Here is a 13294-nt window from a genome sequence, read left to right as displayed (position 1 = left end):
GATTTTAGACCTGAGGACACCTTCAGATTGAAAGTGAGGAGATGGAGAACTATCTATCATGCTACTGGAAGTCAAAAGAAAGCTGGAGTAGCCATACTTCTATCAGACAAACTAGACTTTAAATTAAAGCCTGTAACAAGAGATGAAGAAGGGCATTATATAATAATTACAGGGTCTATCCATCAAGAAGAGCTAACAATTATAAATGTCTATGCAGTGAATACCGGAGCCCCCAAATATATAAAACAATTACTCATAAACATAAGCAACCTTATTGATAAGAATGTGGTAATTGCAGGGGACTTGAATACTCCACTTACAACTATGGATAGATCATCTAGACACAGGATCAAAAAAGAAACAAGGGCCCTGAAAGATACATTGGAACAGATGGACTTGACAGATCTATTTAGAACTCTGCATCCCAAAGCAACAGAAAATACTTTCTTCTCCAGTGCACATGGAATATTCTCCAAGATAGATCACATACTAGGTCACAAAACAGCTCTTCATAAGTATACAAGAATTGAAATCATACCATGCATACTTTCAGACCACAATGCTATGAAGCTTGAAATCAACCACAGGAAAAAGTCTGGAAAACCTCCAAAAGCATGGAGGTTAAAGAACATCTTACTAAAGAATGAATGGGTCAACCAGGCAATTCGAGAAGAAATTAAAATATATATGGAAAAAAATGAAAACGAACATACAACAATCCAAACACTTTGGGATGCAGTGAATGCAGTCCTGAGAGGAAAATACATTGCATTCCAGGCTTAAGAAATAAGAAAAATCCCAAATATAAAATCTAACAGCACACCTAAAGGAAATAGAAGCAGAACAGCAAAGACACCCCAAGCCCAGCAGAAGAAGAGAAATAATAAAGATCAGAGCAGAAATAAACAATATAGAATCTAAAAAAACTGTAGAGCAGATCAATGAAACCAAGAGTTATTTTTATGAAAAAATAAACAAAATTGATAAACCTCCAGCCGGGCTTCTCAAAAGGAAAAGAGAGATGACCTACATAGATAAAATCATGAATGAAAATCGAATTATTACAAGCAATCCCTCAGAAATACAAGCAATTATCAGGGAATACTATGAAAAATTATCTGCCAACAAACTGGACAACCTGGAGGAAATGGACAAATTCCTCAGCATCCACACACTCACCAAACTCAAACAAGAAGAAATAGAAAGCTTGAACAGACCTGTAACCAGTGAAGAAATTGAATCAGTTATCAAAAATCTCCCAACAAATAAGAGTCCAGGACCAGATGGCTTCCCAGGGGAATTATACCAGACATTTAAAGCAGAAATAATACCTATCCTTCTCAAGCTATTTCAAAAAATAGAAAGGGAAGGAAAACTTCCAGACTCATTCTATGAAGCCAGTATTACTTTGATTCCTAAACCAGACAGAGACCCAGTAAAAAAAGAGAACGACAGGCCAATATCCCTGATGAATATCGATGCAAAAAACCTCAATAAGATACTAGCAAATCGAATTCAACAGCTTATAAAAAGAATTATTCAACATGATCAAGTGGAATTCATTCCTGGGATGCAGGGCTAGTTCAACATTCGCAAATCAATCAATGCGATACATCACAATAATAAAAGAAAAGAGAAGAACCATATGATCCTGTCAATTGATTCAGAAAAAGCATTTGACCAAATCCAGCATCCTTTCTTAATAAAATCCGTAGAGAAAGTCGGGATAGAAGGAACATACTTAACATCAGAAAAACCATTTATGAAACCCCACACTGATATCATCATCAATGGGAAAAAAAACTGAGAGCTTTCTCCCTGAGATCAGGAACACGACAGCGATTTCCACTCTCACCGCTGTTGTTTAACATACTGTTGGAAGTTCTAGCATCAGCAATCAGACGACAAAAGGAAATCAAAGGCACCAAAATTGGCAAAGATGAAGTCAAGCTTTCACTTTTTGCAGATGACATGATATTATACATGGAAATTCTGATAGACTCCACCAAAAGTCTGCTAGAACTCATACATGAATTCCGCAAAGTCGCAGGATACAAAATCAAGGTATAGAAATCACTTGCATTCTTATACAATAATAATGTAGCAACAGAAAGACAAATAAAGAAACTGATCCCATTCACAATTGCACCAAGAAGCATAAAATAACTAGCAATGGACCTAACCAAAGATGTAAAACAGTCTGTGTGCTGAAAACTCCAGAAAGCTTATGAAGGAAATTGAAGAAGACACAAAGAAATGGGAAATCATTCCATGCTCATGGATTGGAAGAATACATATTGTTAAAATATCAATACTACCCAAAGCTATCTACACATTCAATGCAATCCCAAGCAAAATTGCACCAGCATTCTTGAAGCTAGAACAAGCAATCCTAAAATATGTATGGAACCACAGAAGGCCCCGAATAGGCAAAGTAATTTTGAGGAAGATGACCAAAGCAGGAGGCATCACAATCCCAGAATTTAGCCTCTACTACAAAGCTGTACTCATCAAGACAGCGTGGTATTGGCACAAAAACAGAAACATAGACCAATGGAATAGAATAGAAACCCCAGAACTAGACCCACAAAAGTATGGCCAACTAGTCTTTGACAAAGCAGGAAAGAATATCCAATGGGAAAAAGACAGTCTCTTTAACAAATGGTGCTGGGAGAGCTGGACAGCAACATGCAGAAGAACGAAACTAGACCACTTTCTTACACCATTCACAAAAACAAACTCAAAATGGATAAAGGACCTGAATGTGAGACAGGAAACCATCAAAACCCTAGAAGAGAAAGCAGGAAAAATCCCTCTGACCACAGCGGCAGCAATTTCTTACTTGACACATCCCCAAAGGCAAGGGAATTAAAGGCAAAAATGAACTATTGGGACCTCATGAAGATAAAAAGCTTCTGCACTGCAAAGGAAACAACCAACAAAACTAAAAGGCAACCAATGGAATGGGAAAATATATTTGCAAATGACATATCGGACAAAGGGCTAGTATCCAAAATCTACAAAGAGCTCACCAAACTCCCCACCCAAAAAACAAATAATCCAGAGAAGAAATGGGCAGAAAACATGAATAGACACTTCTCTAAAGAAGACGTCCGGATGGCCAACAGGCACATGAAAAGATGCTCAATGTCTCTCCTCATCAGGGAAATACAAATCTAAACCACACTGAGAAACCACCTCACGCCAGTCAGAGTGGCTAAAATGAACAAATCAGGAGACTATAGATGCTGGCGAGGATGTGGAGAAACGGGAACCCTCTTGCATTGTTTGTGGGAATTGAAACTGGTGCAGCTGCTCTGGAAAACAGTGTGGAAGTTCCTCATAAAATGAAAAATAGATCTACCCTATGACCCATCAATAGCACTGCTAGGAATTTACCAAGGGATACAAGAGTGCTGATGCATAGGTCCACAGGTACCCCAATGTTTATAGCAGCACTCTCAACAATAGCCAAATTATGGAAAGAGCTCAAATAGCCATCAACTGACGAATGGATAAAGAAATTGTGGTTTATATACACAATGGAATACTACGTGGCAAGGAGAAAAAATGAAATATGGCCCTTTGTAGAAACGTGGATGGAACTGGAGAGTGTTGTGTTAAGTGAAAAAAGTCATACAGAGAAAGACAGATACCATATGTTTTCACTCTCATGTGGATCCTGAGAAACTTAAGAGAAGTCTATGTGGGAGGGGGAGAAAAAAAAGAGGTTAGAGAGGGACAAAGCTAAAGCACAAGAGACTCGTAAAAACTGAGAACAAACTTAGGGTTGATGGGTGGTGGGAGGGAGGGGAGAGTAGGTGATGGATACTGAGGAGGGCACCTTTTGGGATGAGCACTGGGTGTTGTATGGAAACCAATTTGACAATAAATTTCATGTTAAAAAAATTTTAAATAAATAAATAAATAAAAATGCATAAGATGCACATTTCCTTTATGATAGACACCATTTCCTTCTGTTTGTCATGCAGTCATGCTGCAAAGAATACACTTGTACAACATCATTTCACACATCTGTGTATCTATCAGTGGGACAAATGCCTGAAAATTTGTTCAGTAGCCATTTCCTAAGTGTCTCCTGAGTGCCAGGCTAGGGACTCAAAGCTCAGGATTACAACACGCTTAAGTTGCACTCAACTCACATCACACAAGGTGATGCAAAATTCATGATCACTACTGTGAACCCCAAAGTATGGTTGTCAATATCAACAGTCAGGGGGCAAAACAGCCACAGCAACTAGGGAAAGCTGTAATCCATGCGGTGTCCATTTGACACTAAAAGCACTGTTGCTTTCATCCCCAGTTGTGGGGGCCACCATAAGAGTTCTGTACTTTCCCCCCAACCTTCTGCATTCATGTGTGAAAACCAGGACTTTTTATGTCCTAGAGAGAGGTTTCCCAGGGCACAGGATTTTTAGCACTAAAATTGGGATACCCCTGAGCCAACCAGTCAGTTGGTCACCCTTCCACTGTTTCTCAGCAGGCTCTTTCTTTTTGTTCTTTTTAAGTAAGCTTTACAACCACCATGGGGCTTGAACTCACGACCCTGAAATCAAGATTTGTATGCTCTACTGACTGAGTCAACCAGGTGCCCTTACCCTTCCACTGTTTCAACCAGAAAAGCTTTGTAAAATTTTACTTAAAATATGAAATTTGGAAGGAACACCATCTGAAATAATTTACCAAACTTTATTGTCTGTGCTTGAGAGAATGGAGTTAATGAGAAACTACACAGATGAAAACGTATTGGAATTTGAAAGGATGTTACCAGTGTAAAGCTAAGGAGAAAGTCTGGGATTTTAGCCAACCTGTCATATAATCTCCCAAATGTTTTACTTTGGTGGTAAGTCATCATGTTCAATGATCTCTGTCTGGTCCACAGAGACATTACAGTAAATATTCAAAAGTCTTTTCCCAATACACTTTATGTTTACACCTTACTTCAAATAACCAGCAGAGAGAATTAACATTCTGGAAAACTAGACACTGAAATAATGAAAATAGGAAGGACATGTGGACCTTGATGGGCTCCCTATAGTGACAGAGCTGCAAAAGAGTTTAGAAATCATATCAAGCAATGTCTATACACTTTAATAAAGTGGGGTGTCAAGCCACAAGCTCTATTGTGTGTTATTTTTATCATCAGTAGTTTTTTTTTATTTAAATGACTGTAACTGTTTTTAAATTATTTTGAATATCATCTTTGCATGTATGTGGTCTCAAGGTTTCTTTCCCATGCAGGCTCTCATTTAGAGGTGGCAGGGGTTCTGGAAATCAAGATAGAGCCTCTTCGGCTTTCAGTTGATTCCCTGATTCTTCATTAGGATTTATCCTATTGCAGCTCCATTTTTAATGATCTTGAGTGCCCAGGAGCAGGGTTGGCCCACTCTGTATGAGTTGGGTGGTGAAAAGGACAAGTGACTCCAGTGTTAAGTGGTGACCCTAGACCATCCTCTTTTCCTCTCCTCCTGCTAGCCCCCGTCTCACAGTGTGCCAGTGATTAAGACTTGGGGCTCCTCCCATCTACCATCAGAGACAATCAGACCTATGTAGATCAAATTCTCTGGATTTTCAGGGACAGGTCTGATTACATCTAATTTTGTCATCTTGAAAACCGCAGTCTGATTAGTGCGTGGGCAAGTACAATTCAATTTTTGTACCTTTATGAGGATTCATATGCCTACGTTCATAAATCAAAGTCAAGTCAAAAAATCAGGACATAAAATCTTATTTATGGTATGATCTTAGTCATCGAAAACATGCATATGCACAGACCATAAGAGGGGAGCAAATATATTGCAGAACAAGCAGTGGAGCTTTATGGCGATGAGATAACATTGACTTTCTTTCCTCTTTTTTTTTTGTTTCCACAAATTGTTGTCATGTGTCTATGTTGTATGTTTAATAAAAGATGAAAAAATAATAGCACACCTTGTTCACTGCACACTTCTCTATTTTTTGTTTTTAAAATATAGTTTCTGTAGAATGGGACAGCTTCTCACCTCCTCTTTCCAGAGAGGACCCATCACATCTACACATACACACACATACATACATACACACTCACATGCACACAAATTGGGGAACTTGTCTCAACACCTGTTCTACCACTGGCACAGCAACGAACAGAGTATGGTATTTGGTGGACAACAGTGGAAAGATTGCCATGCCCTGTCCCAGGGTAATGGATCCCCAGAGACAGAGGATCCCCTAGGCAGAACTTCCTAAAGAGTGCAAGATTCCCTTGCTATATCGTTGTTGCATTGCAGGTGGCTCTGACTTTGCTTAGGAGACGTGCCCTTGGTTCTGACCCCTAAAAACTCTGCACCTCAACTATTTTCTCTACCAACCTTACATAAGAGAGAGTTAATAATTCCTGTCACCTGGTTTCTTTTAACTAAGAAAAATTCAAGCACACCACCCTCAACTTTCTTTTTGTTAAAACTTTTTAAATGTTTTATTTATTTTTGAGGTGGGGGAGGGAATGGGTGGGGGAGGGACAGAGAGAGAAGGAGACACAGAATCCAAAGCAGGCTCCAGGCTCTGAGCTGTCAACACAGAGCCCGACGTGGGACTTGAGCTCGTGGGCCGCGAGATCATAACCTGAGCTGAAGTCAGACGCTCAACCGACTCAGCCACCCAGACGTCCTGTCCACCTTCAACATTCTTACCAGAGGTGCATATTACTACATACAAAATTTCTTTACATGTCCTTCAACAAGAATAAGAAAAAAGTGATTTCTCTAAAATAAAATGTGTTTAAGAGATCAGGAAGACATCCGCTCCTTTCAAACTTCTTTCTTTGAGTAAATAAACGTTGCTTAAAATTGCAGGGCTATTTCCAGCACCATTTGTTTAAGGGTGGCTTCTATCTGCCAGAATCTGCAATTGGCACACAGTCTACAAATATGTGACTGATATTTCACAGGCATTTTTCATATTTTACTTGCTATTGTTCCCATAAACATGACTATCTCTTGTTTTTTCTGTCTCTCATCTTTAACCCACCCTCTACACGCACATTACCCTCAGTAATCCCAGCATTTCATTTTTTTTATTTTTAACTTTTTATTATGGAATATTTCAAACACATAAAAACACAAAGACTAGTACCATGCACTCCGTGTACCCATTAAGTTCAAGAGTCATCAACTTCAACAGTCATTAACTTTCTTCAATTCTTGGTTCATCTATCCCTCATCATACTTAAAAAAAAAAAAAAAAGCTTTGTTTTGTTTCTGTGAAGTACTGTGAAACAAAATGTGGACATCAACTCATTTCATCCAGAAATACACTTTAATAGATAAGGATCCATTGTAACAGAACCATGGCACATATCATACTCAAGAAAATGACCAAGACTGCCTTAGCATCATCTACTACCCAATAATAACTTTTCCATTTCCCCAATTGCCTCATCAGACCTGTATTTATACATGATTTATGCATTTGTGCAGTTTGTTTGCTCAAATTAGGATCTGAAAAGTCCCACACATTGCATATGTTTGATATGTGGCATAGTCTTTTAATGTTTTGCATTTCCCCCTCATCTTTTCCATGCCATTTATTTGTTGAAGAAAATATGATCTGCTGACTTTCTTGCCAGGACTGGAGAAACAAAGGGTTCCTGGATTAGAAGCCCCTCTGGGGCATAATGACAGTCATGTTTTTTTCTGGTTCTTGGGCCAGAGGGTTATGTCTGAGCATGTTTGGGGTCATTCCTTTCTTCTTTTCTCTATTTAAAAAGTTGCTTTAATGTGCATAATATGTATAACTTTCATAGTGGAAACATAGAGATGTAAATAGAAACAAAGGACCCTTGGTCAGACCATGTGCTCTGGTTTATTGTCATTGTGGAATGGTTACACGTTCCACATTCCATTCATAAGAATTAGGGATCATCTCCCTCCATCAATTTTTGACCCACAAACATACACATCAGGCCTGGGAACTGTCTCAGTCAGTTACTTTCCACCCTTACAACTAGCGCACTGGAAGTGGTAAATCTTGGCAGGATCCCTTGGAAAGTTTGCTCTCCTCTACCCCAAAGGGAAGATTATTAAGCATATCCCTGCACATTCTCAGGAAATAAAAGCCCCTTGCACCCACTACATTCAGATCTTACTAGGTTCTCCAAGGAACAGTGGTAGAAATTGGAGACTAGTGTATCAGCTGTCATGTTCACCTCTGGTGACTTGCCGTTTCCTCTTGTTTTATATTCAATAAAGGAGCAGTCCCACCTTGACACTTCTCATCTAAGTGAGGTGACAGAGGCCAGTGACAGGTGACAGAGGCCAGTGCACATGATGGTCTCACCATCTTTTTTTTCCCTCACAGGATTGAATAAGTTCCAGAAGCAAAGTTGTATAATGGGAATACCAGTTTGAAATAATAAATGTAAATATTTGTCATTATTTTTGCAATGAATCTTTCACCTTCCAATAGTCATAATGGCCCTGGGGTGGGGGAAAGGGTGTGTGTCCCCTTGAGAAGAAGGATGGCATGATATAGGAGAATTCAGTCACTGATTCTTACAAGTAAAAGAAAGTGTTTCTTTCTCAGAAGTGAGGGAAGAGAGGTGAGTGAAGGAGAGAGGAAGGTAGGGAGGAAGGGAGAGAGAGAGAGAGAGAGAGAGAGAATAATATTAATTAGATATGTGTGTCCTGATATCATCTTCTGAAAAATCCTATAAGTGGTGGTCTTAGATCAATGAGAAAGCTGGATATAGAAGCAGCATGTGCCAACAACATTGGAGCCAGTATGATTGTTGGAAGACAAGAGAGAGTTATTGCAGTCTGTGAAGACACTTCACTCAGAGTGGATATGGAGACATCAGACCCATATGTACACCCCTAAAACTTCCTCAGCTCCCATTTGCTTTAGAAGAGATTAAGCTTATTTCGCCAGCCTTCTGGAAGGGTACAGAAGGCAGCTGAATGTTGTTGAGTGCATCAGGGTTACCCTAACTGAGGTGAAAGGACTGTGGAGCACATCGGTCTACAACGTCAGGTGTGTACACAGATGAGGTGGGTAAGAAGAGCATTGAGGTACAGGAAGGAAACGCTAGAAATTCTAAGCATATTTATTTTTATCACATCCTTTTAAATATCTAATTTTAGTGTATGTTTTATGATGAGCATTGCATACTAATACAGTGTCACTAGTATGTAATCTATAAATTAATAAATACGCATATATTGGAGATATGTGCTCAAAATCTTTTGTTACCAGTGCATGTATTAGATTCTCAGGGCTGCTGTAACAAACTACCACAAGCTGAGTAGTTGAGAGCAATGAAAATGTATTCTCTCACAATTCTCTCACAATTCTAGAGGTACCAGTCTGAGTACCAGTCTAGAGGACACCATCCTTCCGTGTCTCTTCCTAGCCTCTGAAGGGTGGCGGCAATCCTGACTTTTCCTTGGCTTCTAGATGCATCACTCCAGTCTCTGCCTCCATTTTTTTAATGGTGTGCTCCTCCATGTGAGTCTCTGTCTCTGTATCCTCTATTTTTTTTTTTATGAAGACAACAGTCATGTTGGATTTAGGGTCCACCCTAATCCAGTATGGCCTCATCTTAACCAATTACATCTGCAAAGACCCTGTTCCCAAATAAAGTCACAATCTGAGGTAGACATGAATCTTGGGGGCACGCTAGTCAACCTAGTACACAGTGTGTAATGAAAAATGACCAGAGACCATTGTTGTAGTGAATGTCACACTGGGCACCCACATTGGCATCAACTTTGAGTTTCAAGCAAATCTCAAGGGGATCCATAAGTCTGGCAAGAGAAAAGTCCAGTAAGGAAGCAGTATTCAGGCTACATTGCCACATAAACAGAATCCAAAGAATAGCACTCAGACTGAGGGTGCCTCTGTACTGCCACCATGATATCATTTTAGCCACAGTCTGTGGCATCATTTTATAGAGGAGAAGGAAAAGTAAGTAGAAGTTAGAATTGACTCAATAATTGCTTGAAATGGAGAAGCCAAGCTGGAAGAGCCCTGAAGAATCTTTAATCATGAAATGTAAGTGGTCTACCTGTCCACCTTTGGTACCCATTGGAGTGTGTGCTGGAAAAGCAGGATTAGTTATGGGCAACAAGCAAGTCGCTTTGTCTTTGCACAACAGAGCTTAATGTATTACATTTTGAGATTCTGTTAACAGACAGTCTGTGTAAATGTGCCTCCCTGTCAATTTATGGTATCTATATCCATCTAGTGGTTTCAGACTTTGCCTAAAAGCTGGCATATCCCATATTCACATTTTGAAACCGCTTACAGGTAATGGAGGGCAGTGCCATTTAATATTTAAGAGCAAAGTGCATATTTTGACTTGGAGAGACCTGGTTTCAAATCTTCACTCTGCCATTTAGTACAAACCTTGCATGGCCCTGTATAAGCTGCCTAACCTCTCTGAACCCCAGATACCTCATCTGGAAAATGGAGGACTATGAACCCTATCACACAGTGTGGTGAGGGTGAAATGATGTAACATAGGTAATAGAAATACATGCCCAGAATGTAACAGGTGCTCAATTTACAAGAGCTGTAACTATGAATTACATTCCTTCCTCATTCAGAAATCTTCCCCAGGATGGGAGGAGAATCCTGTGCCATCCTCAGAGAATCCTAGCAACTTTTCTGGCTTTGCTATTGCACAATTTACCTCTAGCTTAATGATTCACTACACGTGCCCCCATGAGCTTCAGTGGTCTTCATATTTTAAAATAATTCCATGTCCTTCATTTAAAGATGAGTGAAATAATATTCTGCTGTCAGCTGACTTCTTTGTGGGAGTGCCTCACTAACTTGAAAGTGTTTATCATCACTATTATTGACATCTTTTCCACTAGATTCTCAAAAATATTCCTTCAGTCATACACCTAATATTTTTTTGACTGTTTAATGCGCACAAGGTACCATTCCAGACACCTGGGATATATCAGCAAATGGAGCAAACAGACAAACAGAATCCTGATCCCATGGAGCTTTGCATTCTAGTAAAATGACAATGAGAAAATTGACCTTTGCACTAAACCGCTGGCCATAGACACTGCTGCAATTTCCAGAGAAATCAGACAGGACAGAGATGTCTTTTTTCCACCTTGGTGGGAATGTGACCAGCCTCATAAGTGCATGTTGCTATCTATTATTATGTTTAGCAATCATAAGAATCATAGTATCTGCTTAGTCCCTCCTTGCACTATACAAAGCGGTTGTGCACCCTGTACCTCATTTAATGTTCCTAGCCATCTTGTTAAATAGGTATTATCATTGTTACAGCCACTTTACTGTTGAGGATGCTGAGACTCAAATAAATGAAAGTCTTTGTCCACTGTCACACAGCCCAGTGAAAGTGAGGAAGTCAAACCTTCTGATTCCAAATCCTATTATTTCTCCAAGGCTGAATGTAGTACAAGCAGCCCCAACCCATGAAGACTGAGAAAAAGGATGATCGTACCCCAGGATATGCAGGGCAGTGTGGGGGGGGGCGGGGGTGTCACTAAAAGAGAGAATGCTTATCAAAGAATGAAAGGCACTTGCCTCAGTGCAATGAGTGATGTTTCCACAGCCCTGGGGGCTCCCATCCATAGCCAAGGACTTAGTACATGCCTGATAATCTGCTGGTTGACTCCACCATTCCAAGGACAAATGGCCCACATCTTCCCTTCCCAAACATCACAATGTCTGACCCACCAAAGGCTTACTTTAGCTGTGCAGAGACCTCACTGACAGCTAGGTCCACACTCTTGATCATGTGGGACAGAGAAAGATAGTAATTTCCTGTTCATATCCTTATTAAGAGATAAGTCTGCCAAACCTGGAGTGGGGCTGGGAGGCAGATACGAGGAAGGAGCTCACAGCAACCAGTGCACTTTTGGCTTCTCTGCCTTAAGAGAGAGACACAACAGACCCTGGGTTTGCTACCACCATTGGTGTCCAAAAGCCATAAACATGACTTTTGGCTAGTGGTTCCTCCCTACAGCAAAGCAGGACACAGTAGGGTGCAGTGGAAGAGGAAGGCTACTGCAGTCCATGGGTTCTTGGAGTGCTAGATATGGTGCATCCCACTAGTTCCCCCTTTGCTTTCCTATATCCACTCTGGTGCCAACTACACTCATGGAACTGTTTTCAGTATACATGTGGGAACACAGATGCTGATGGAGATAGACTGTGAGATACTTTGAGGAAAACCCTAGCATAGTGGTCTAACTGGATTCCTGCTCTAGGTACACAGCTTCTTCCACTCTTCTGGCATGCCCACTTCTGACAGTTTTCTTTAAACAAAACAACAAAACAAAACAAAACAAAACAAAACAAAACAAAACAAAACACAACTGATAATTCAGAGGCTTTTTTTAAAAAAACAAAATCTATTTGCTGGTTTTATTCTCATGTAATCTCATCACTGATCCACACACTTCTTGCCAGGACTGGAGAGGCATATGGGTCATGATTACAAACCTGGCTGGAGAATATTGGGTGTCACAGTTTTCCTGGTCCTTGGACCTCAGGGTCTGGCCTGGGTAGCCCCACTCCTGGCTGCTGGAGCTCTTGTAACCTGCCCTGTGGGAGTCTATTGACTGAGGGTGGAGGGTTTTGGGGCATCAGTCACATGGTGACGGGAAGGAGGAGCCATTCTTTTCTTCAGGCAGCATGAGCTCAATGACCAGGGCCCTATGTTGAGGCCCTCTGCTGTTGACGTTCTTCAGGAGTTCTCAGTCTTTGTATTTGTTAGTTACATGACCCAAGCCTCATATCAAAGGCCGACATGCCATGGACTGAGGTTTTCTCAGGGAATCAGTCTGATTTTACAGAGTTGCAGGGAAGAACGGGGTGCTGAGAGACCCCTTGGAAGTTCTGAAGAAATCTTTGCTACGTTGGCAGCTCTGGCTCACGGGGTAGGATTCCACTGCCATTCCCTCCTCACTCCTCTTTTTCCTCCCAGATACCTGTCTGCAGCTTTGCATCCTGATCTCTTATTCCCTGACCTGGCATGTAGGTTGTTTGTACTCACTCCTTCATCACCCTCTGCACACGTGCACTCTATCTTCTTCTTTCTCTAGCAAGATTCTTGAGACTAGTGTTTGGAAAGAACAGCAGATACATGTGTTTTCTCTTCACAGCTGCATTCCAAGAGGGTCATGCCAGGGCGGGTGGGAGGCCTCACAGCAGGGGGAGGAAGCAGGGAACAGTGAACAGAAGGAGCAGAGAAGCAAGCTTGCATGTCTCTGCCCTTTGCAGCTGTCCAGGCTAGGTACCAGGAACT

This window comes from Prionailurus viverrinus, chromosome X (assembly GCF_022837055.1).
Source record: "Prionailurus viverrinus isolate Anna chromosome X, UM_Priviv_1.0, whole genome shotgun sequence".
NCBI lineage: Eukaryota > Metazoa > Chordata > Mammalia > Carnivora > Felidae > Prionailurus > Prionailurus viverrinus.
This window is presented reverse-complemented; position numbering follows the sequence as displayed.